The sequence below is a fragment of the Hyla sarda genome, chromosome 13 (genome assembly GCF_029499605.1).
Source record: "Hyla sarda isolate aHylSar1 chromosome 13, aHylSar1.hap1, whole genome shotgun sequence".
Lineage (NCBI taxonomy): Eukaryota > Metazoa > Chordata > Amphibia > Anura > Hylidae > Hyla > Hyla sarda.
This window is the reverse complement of record NC_079201.1, coordinates 7,870,891-7,877,739: the sequence shown is the minus strand read 5'-3', so window position 1 is coordinate 7,877,739 and position 6,849 is coordinate 7,870,891. Positions and strand designations below refer to the sequence as shown.

The 6,849-nt window shown below is 36.5% G+C and overlaps 1 non-coding gene across 1 annotated transcript; it reads left to right on the top strand.

Moving 5' to 3' along the window:
- Positions 1 to 1,637: 1,637 nt before the first annotated feature.
- On the top strand, positions 1,638 to 1,709 carry TRNAQ-CUG (transfer RNA glutamine (anticodon CUG)). Its single transcript has one exon. It is a non-coding gene; the product is annotated as a tRNA-Gln (tRNA).
- The last annotated feature ends 5,140 nt before the right edge of the window (positions 1,710 to 6,849 follow it).

Sequence of the window (6,849 nt, the reverse complement as noted above, 5' to 3'; positions counted from 1 at the left end):
TCTATCTAACTATATCTCATATCTATCTATCTATATCTCATATCTATCTATATCTCATATCTATCCCATATCTATCTATATCTCATTTCTATCTCATATCTATCTATCTCATATCTATCTATCTATATATCTATCTATCTATATCTCATATCTATCTATATCTCATATCTATCCCATATCTATCTATATCTCATTTCTATCTCATATCTATCTATCTCATATCTATCTATCTATCTATTTATCTATATCTCATATCTATCCCATATCTATCTATATCTCATTTCTATCTCATATCTATCTCATATCTATCTATCTATCTATATCTCATATCTATCTATCTATATCTATCTATATCTCATATCTATCCCATATCTATCTATATCTCATTTCTATCTCATATCTATCTATCTCATATCTATCTATCTATATCTCAGATCTATCTATCTATATCTATTTATCTATATCTCATATCTATCCCATATCTATCTATATCTCATTTCTATCTCATCTCTATCTCTCATATCTATCTATCTATATCTCCTATCTATCCATATCTATTTATCTATATCTCATATCTATCTATATCTCATTTCTATCCCATATCTATCCCATATCTATCTATCTCATATCTATATCTCATATCTATCTCATCTCTATCTATCTATCTATCTATCTCTTCTCTATCTATCTCTTCTCTATCTATCTCATATCTATCTCATATTTATCTCATATATCTCTCCCATATCTATCTATCTATCTCATATCTATCTCATATCTATTTCTTATATCTATCTCATATCTATCTCTCATAGATAGATCGATAGATAAACAGATAGACATGAGAGAGATTGATTGATAGATATGCAGACAGGAGATTGCACAATATACCTTGCAGCGTCACTGTGGTGAACTGGTTACTGTTACCTGAGGATGTCAGCCTGTAATTCATGACAAGGACACACGGGGGCAGTAGGTCACTGTGCTGTGATGACTGCACATGGTATGAATATATAGCCAGAGGAATAGATGTACATACAAGTAGCAGAGTGGCGCAGCGGAAGCGTGCTGGGCCCATAACCCAGAGGTCGATGGATCGAAACCATCCTCTGCTAGTTTTTATTTTTTTTGTTTAATTTTTTTAATAAAATCACCCGTTATTATAGATATGTTGACATATATTTATAATTATACCTATAGTACCATTATAAAAGAGTATTTAAATATCTTATGGATCTATCTAGTCCACAGTGCTTGGGGCAGTGTTTCCTAACCTGTGGCTCTCCAACTACTTTGAGACTAAGACTCCCATCATGGATAAGACCCATGATGGGAGTTGTAGTTTGGCAACAGCTGGAGAGACAGAATTTGGGAAACACTGCCCTAGGGACTGATTATACACAAACACCTCATATTCTGTATTAGAGCCAATGTGGATGTACTGTACTATACTGTGTGTAAGTATTTGTTATTTATCTCATTTATTATAATAATAATTCATCTCATTTATTATTATAAGTCCCTTACATTATAAGAATACTTTGTATTACAATGTAATATTGTAACACTGTACCACAGTACTAGAGCCTAGGCTGTGTGTTCTCATACTATACTGTAATTTTTCCCCATTGGTTTTATGTGGTTCCATGGTGTAATGGTTAGCACTCTGGACTCTGAATCCAGCGATCCGAGTTCAAATCTCGGTGGAACCTAATGTTTTTATAATTGTAATTATTATTCCTTTATTCTGACAGATGAGCACTATTATAATACCTTTATTATACTACTACTGCTATTATTATTATTTTTTTTAATTATTATTACTATTATTTTATGAAAAATAATACTATACAGTACTAGGACAATTATACACACTTTAAGGGGTATTTACCAAGCTGTTTAGACAGCTTTTTTTTTGTCTAAATTTGTCGCAGGAAAAGTCGCAGGCTGGTCCTGTGCGACTTTTTCTGCATCATTTCATTTAGACTGTTTAATTTTCCTGACCAAGAAGTGATCTGATTTAGATCTCATTGTGCAGTGGTCACTAATTTATTTCTAAATTTGTCCCGTGCGACTTTTTTTTGACTTTTCGCAGAAAAGTCGGAAAAAAAAGTTGCACGGGACAAATTCAGAAGAAATCACAGGACAAGTCAACCCTGCACTATATAAGTCTACTCTACAACAATTTTATTAAGGTCCGTGCACCATTTAACCAGAGCATCTAAGCGAGCATTCTTAAAAATCTGTGCGCAATTGATAAATTTGGCTCACGGCCGTCACTTTCCCCACAACTTTTTTTTTCTTTAAACTGAACAAAAAGCAAGTTCAGTTTTGATAAATGTCCCTCTTCTATTTAACCCCTAATGTTCCATTCACACATTGGAATTTACGAATGGAAATGGTGGAAAAATTCAGCAGGGAAAATCTGTTGCAGCAGACTCCCATTGTTTTCAATAGGAATCTGCTGCACCGTGCACATAGCAGAATTTCCGCGGCAAAATTTAAAACACTGCAGAAAGAATTAACTTGTCTAATCTTTCTGTGGAATCTGCTCGGAAACGAAAGATGGTGAAGAAAACAAAAAGGCAAAAATTAAAAATTATTTTGTCCTCAAGAGGTTAATGACCAGACAATATTTTCACATTTGCATTTTTTTTTTCCTCTCACCTTCTAAGGGTGCGGTCACACGTGCATATTTTTTGCTGCAGATTTGCTTCTACAAATTTTGCTGCCCATTAAAGTCAATGGGCAGCAAAATCTGCCGCAGAAAATACGCAGCAGATCTGCAGCAAAAATATGCACACGTGAACTGACCTTAAGGGTACGTTGACATGGGCGGATTACCTGCGGAATGATCACAGTGTATTTGCTGTGGAAAATCTGCAGCGGATTTTTCTACCATTGACTTCAATGGGTCCAAGGAAAAATGTGCAAATCTGCCTCTATTGCGGATTTTCAGCTGACTCAAGTCAATGGTAGCTAAATCCACTGTGGATTTTGCTACCATTGTCTTGAGTCAGCAGAGAATCCACAATAGAGGCAGATTTGCAGATTTTCCCTTGGACCCATTGAAGTCAATGGTAGCAATGGTAGTCAGGAATTATCACAGTGTATTTGCTGTGGAAAATTTGCAGTGGATTTTGCTACCATTGACTTCAATGGGTCCAAGGGAAAATGTGCAAATCTGGCTCTATTGTAGATTTTCTGCTGACCCATTCAAATCAATGGTAACTAAATCCGCTGCGGATTTTCCCCAGCAAATATGCTGCGGAAATTCTGCAAGTAATCCGCCTGTGTGAACGTACCCGAGGAGCCAAGACTTTTATTTCTTCATCGACAGAGCCGTATAAGGGCTTTTTTTTTTTTGGCTCTTTTTAAATGGCATTCTTCATTTTTACGTATAATTTAATGTAAAACTTAGCTATTTGTCAAGTGAAAAAAATAAATAATGGTATTAAAAGAGCTTTATTGATCATTCAGTCATCATTACAAGTCATTCAATATATTACAATCACACAAAGTATGACGGTACAATATACAGCATAGATTCCCTAAACTATTCACTATACCACATGCTACACTAACATTCCGCTCCATAATAAAAGAAACAATGTTGAAAAAAACAATACGTTATAGTTTGTGATAGGGGAGGGGTGTGGGATCTATGGGGGGTAGGAAGTGGCGGATCACAGCACCAAAGTAGTCTGCGAATATATGGGGAGGTGGGGGAAGTAGAGGGGCGATAGTCCTCTTCTTAATCGACGTCCAAAAATAAATAAAGGTGATACAAAAACATTTTGGGTAATGTTTTTTTTTACTACATTCATTGTGTAAGGAAACGGACTTGTTACTATTCTGCAGGTCAGTACAATGATGGCAATTTATAACATTTCTATAGTTTTTGTTTTGCTTTTCTGAATGCTTTGTATCATCAGATTCTGACCCACAATACTTTTTCATGTGTCATGGCTTTATTAGTCCGCACGGTGACTTGTAGTTATTATTGGTACCATTTTGGGGTACACAGGACTTATCGATTGCTTTTTTCCCCCCACATTTTATGGATATGAGAGGTGACAAAAAATCGTTTGAACTTTACTGCACATGGCGATGAAAATTATGCTAAGTTTTTTTTTTTTGGGGGGGGGGGCATTCTGAAAATTTTATTATAATTTTCTATTATTTTTTTTTTTAAAGATTTTTTTTTCGCATTTCTTAAAACTTTTTTTTTTCTCTTTTTGGGGGGGGGGATTTTACTATGTGATTGCTTGATGTCGTTTACAGTACACTGCAATATTAATGTATTGCAGTGTACTACCTCATTATTAATCTCCTATTACAGCAGAATAATGGCTACGGTAGATGCCGTGGTCGTCATTGGCCATGGCATCGAGGAGGTTAAAATGACTGGGATGGGACCACCGCTGCCATCCACATGGTATAGAGCAGTGTTTCCCAAACAGGGCGCCTTCAGCTGTTGCAAAACTACAACTCCCAGCATGCCCGGACAGCCTTCAGCTGTCCGGGCATGCTGGGAGTTGTAGTTTTGCAACAGCTAAAGGCACCCTGGTTGGGAAACACTGGTACAGAGTAAGACTAAGAATATGCAGCAAGTATAAAGTTGGTTATGATGTCATCACATGTGTGACATCACAGCAGCTGCCCTCCTGTGCTGACAGCTGTACAGATGCTGCTGCAGAGATGACACTGATTTTACTGATTACACAGATGGGTATATTAATATATAGGGTATATTTATATATATATAGGTAATACAGAGGCAAACCGTCCTAGACTACATTTATTGCGCCATAATTATGTGTGACGTCATGATATTGCCCAACTTTGGAGCATGGCTGCAGTTCCTGCTGCTGCCACAGGGGGGTGATATAACAGAGCCGCAGGATGACCGAGTCTATTAGGAGGAAATGTATCTATCTATTCGCATGAAACAATTACAGCGCCTCCCTGTGGTAGAGGATTTCACGTGGTATAAGAGTTTCTGTAGACATGTTGCGAGTGTATGTAGGAAAATAACTAAGTAGAATATATAAAATAATAATTTCCACATCAGCGAGGAAGATCAGTGCAGCAGAGTCACATAGAGAAGAACGGCCTATAGAGGTGAGAGGAGCCAATCATCAGCTGTGTCATGCCTCAGCTATCATCAGCTATCATCACCTATCATCAGCTATCAATCACCTATCATCAGCTATCAATCACCTATCATCAGCTGTCAATCACCTATCATCAACTATCAATCACCTATCATCACCTATCAATCACGTATCATCAGCTATCAATCACCTATCATCAACTATCAATCACGTATCATCAGCTATCATCAGCTATCAATCACCTATCATCAGCTATCAATCACCTATCATCAGCTATCATCACCTATCATCAGCTATCAATCACCTATCATCAACTATCATCACCTATCATCAGCTATCAATCACCTATCATCAGCTATTAATCACCTATCATCAGCTATCATCAGCTATCAATCACCTATCATCAGCTATCAAACAGCTATCATCACCTATCATGAGCTATAAATCATCTATCATCAGCTATCAAACACCTATCAATCACCTATCATCAGCTATCAATCAGCTATCATCAACTATCAATCACCTATCATCAGCTATCAATCACCTATCATCACCTATCATCAGCTATCAATCAACTATCATCAGCTATCATGAGCTATCAATCATCTATCATCAGCTATTAATCACCTATCAATCACCTATCATCAGCTATTAATCACCTATCATCAGCTATCATCAGCTATCAATCACCTATCATCAGCTATCAAACAGCTATCATCACCTATCATGAGCTATAAATCATCTATCATCAGCTATCAAACACCTATCAATCACCTATCATCAGCTATCAATCAGCTATCATCAACTATCAATCACCTATCATCAGCTATCAATCACCTATCATCACCTATCATCAGCTATCAATCAACTATCATCAGCTATCATGAGCTATCAATCATCTATCATCAGCTATTAATCACCTATCAATCACCTATCATCAGCTATCAATCAACTATCATCAGCTATCATGAGCTATCAATCATCTATCATCAGCTATTAATCACCTATCAATCACCTATCATCAACTATCAATCACGTATCATCAGCTATCATCAGCTATCAATCACCTATCATCAGCTATCAATCACCTATCATCAGCTATCATCACCTATCATCAGCTATCAATCACCTATCATCAACTATCATCACCTATCATCAGCTATCAATCACCTATCATCAGCTATTAATCACCTATCATCAGCTATCATCAGCTATCAATCACCTATCATCAGCTATCAAACAGCTATCATCACCTATCATGAGCTATAAATCATCTATCATCAGCTATCAAACACCTATCAATCACCTATCATCAGCTATCAATCAGCTATCATCAACTATCAATCACCTATCATCAGCTATCAATCACCTATCATCACCTATCATCAGCTATCAATCAACTATCATCAGCTATCATGAGCTATCAATCATCTATCATCAGCTATTAATCACCTATCAATCACCTATCATCAGCTATTAATCACCTATCATCAGCTATCATCAGCTATCAATCACCTATCATCAGCTATCAAACAGCTATCATCACCTATCATGAGCTATAAATCATCTATCATCAGCTATCAAACACCTATCAATCACCTATCATCAGCTATCAATCAGCTATCATCAACTATCAATCACCTATCATCAGCTATCAATCACCTATCATCACCTATCATCAGCTATCAATCAACTATCATCAGCTATCATGAGCTATCAATCATCTATCATCAGC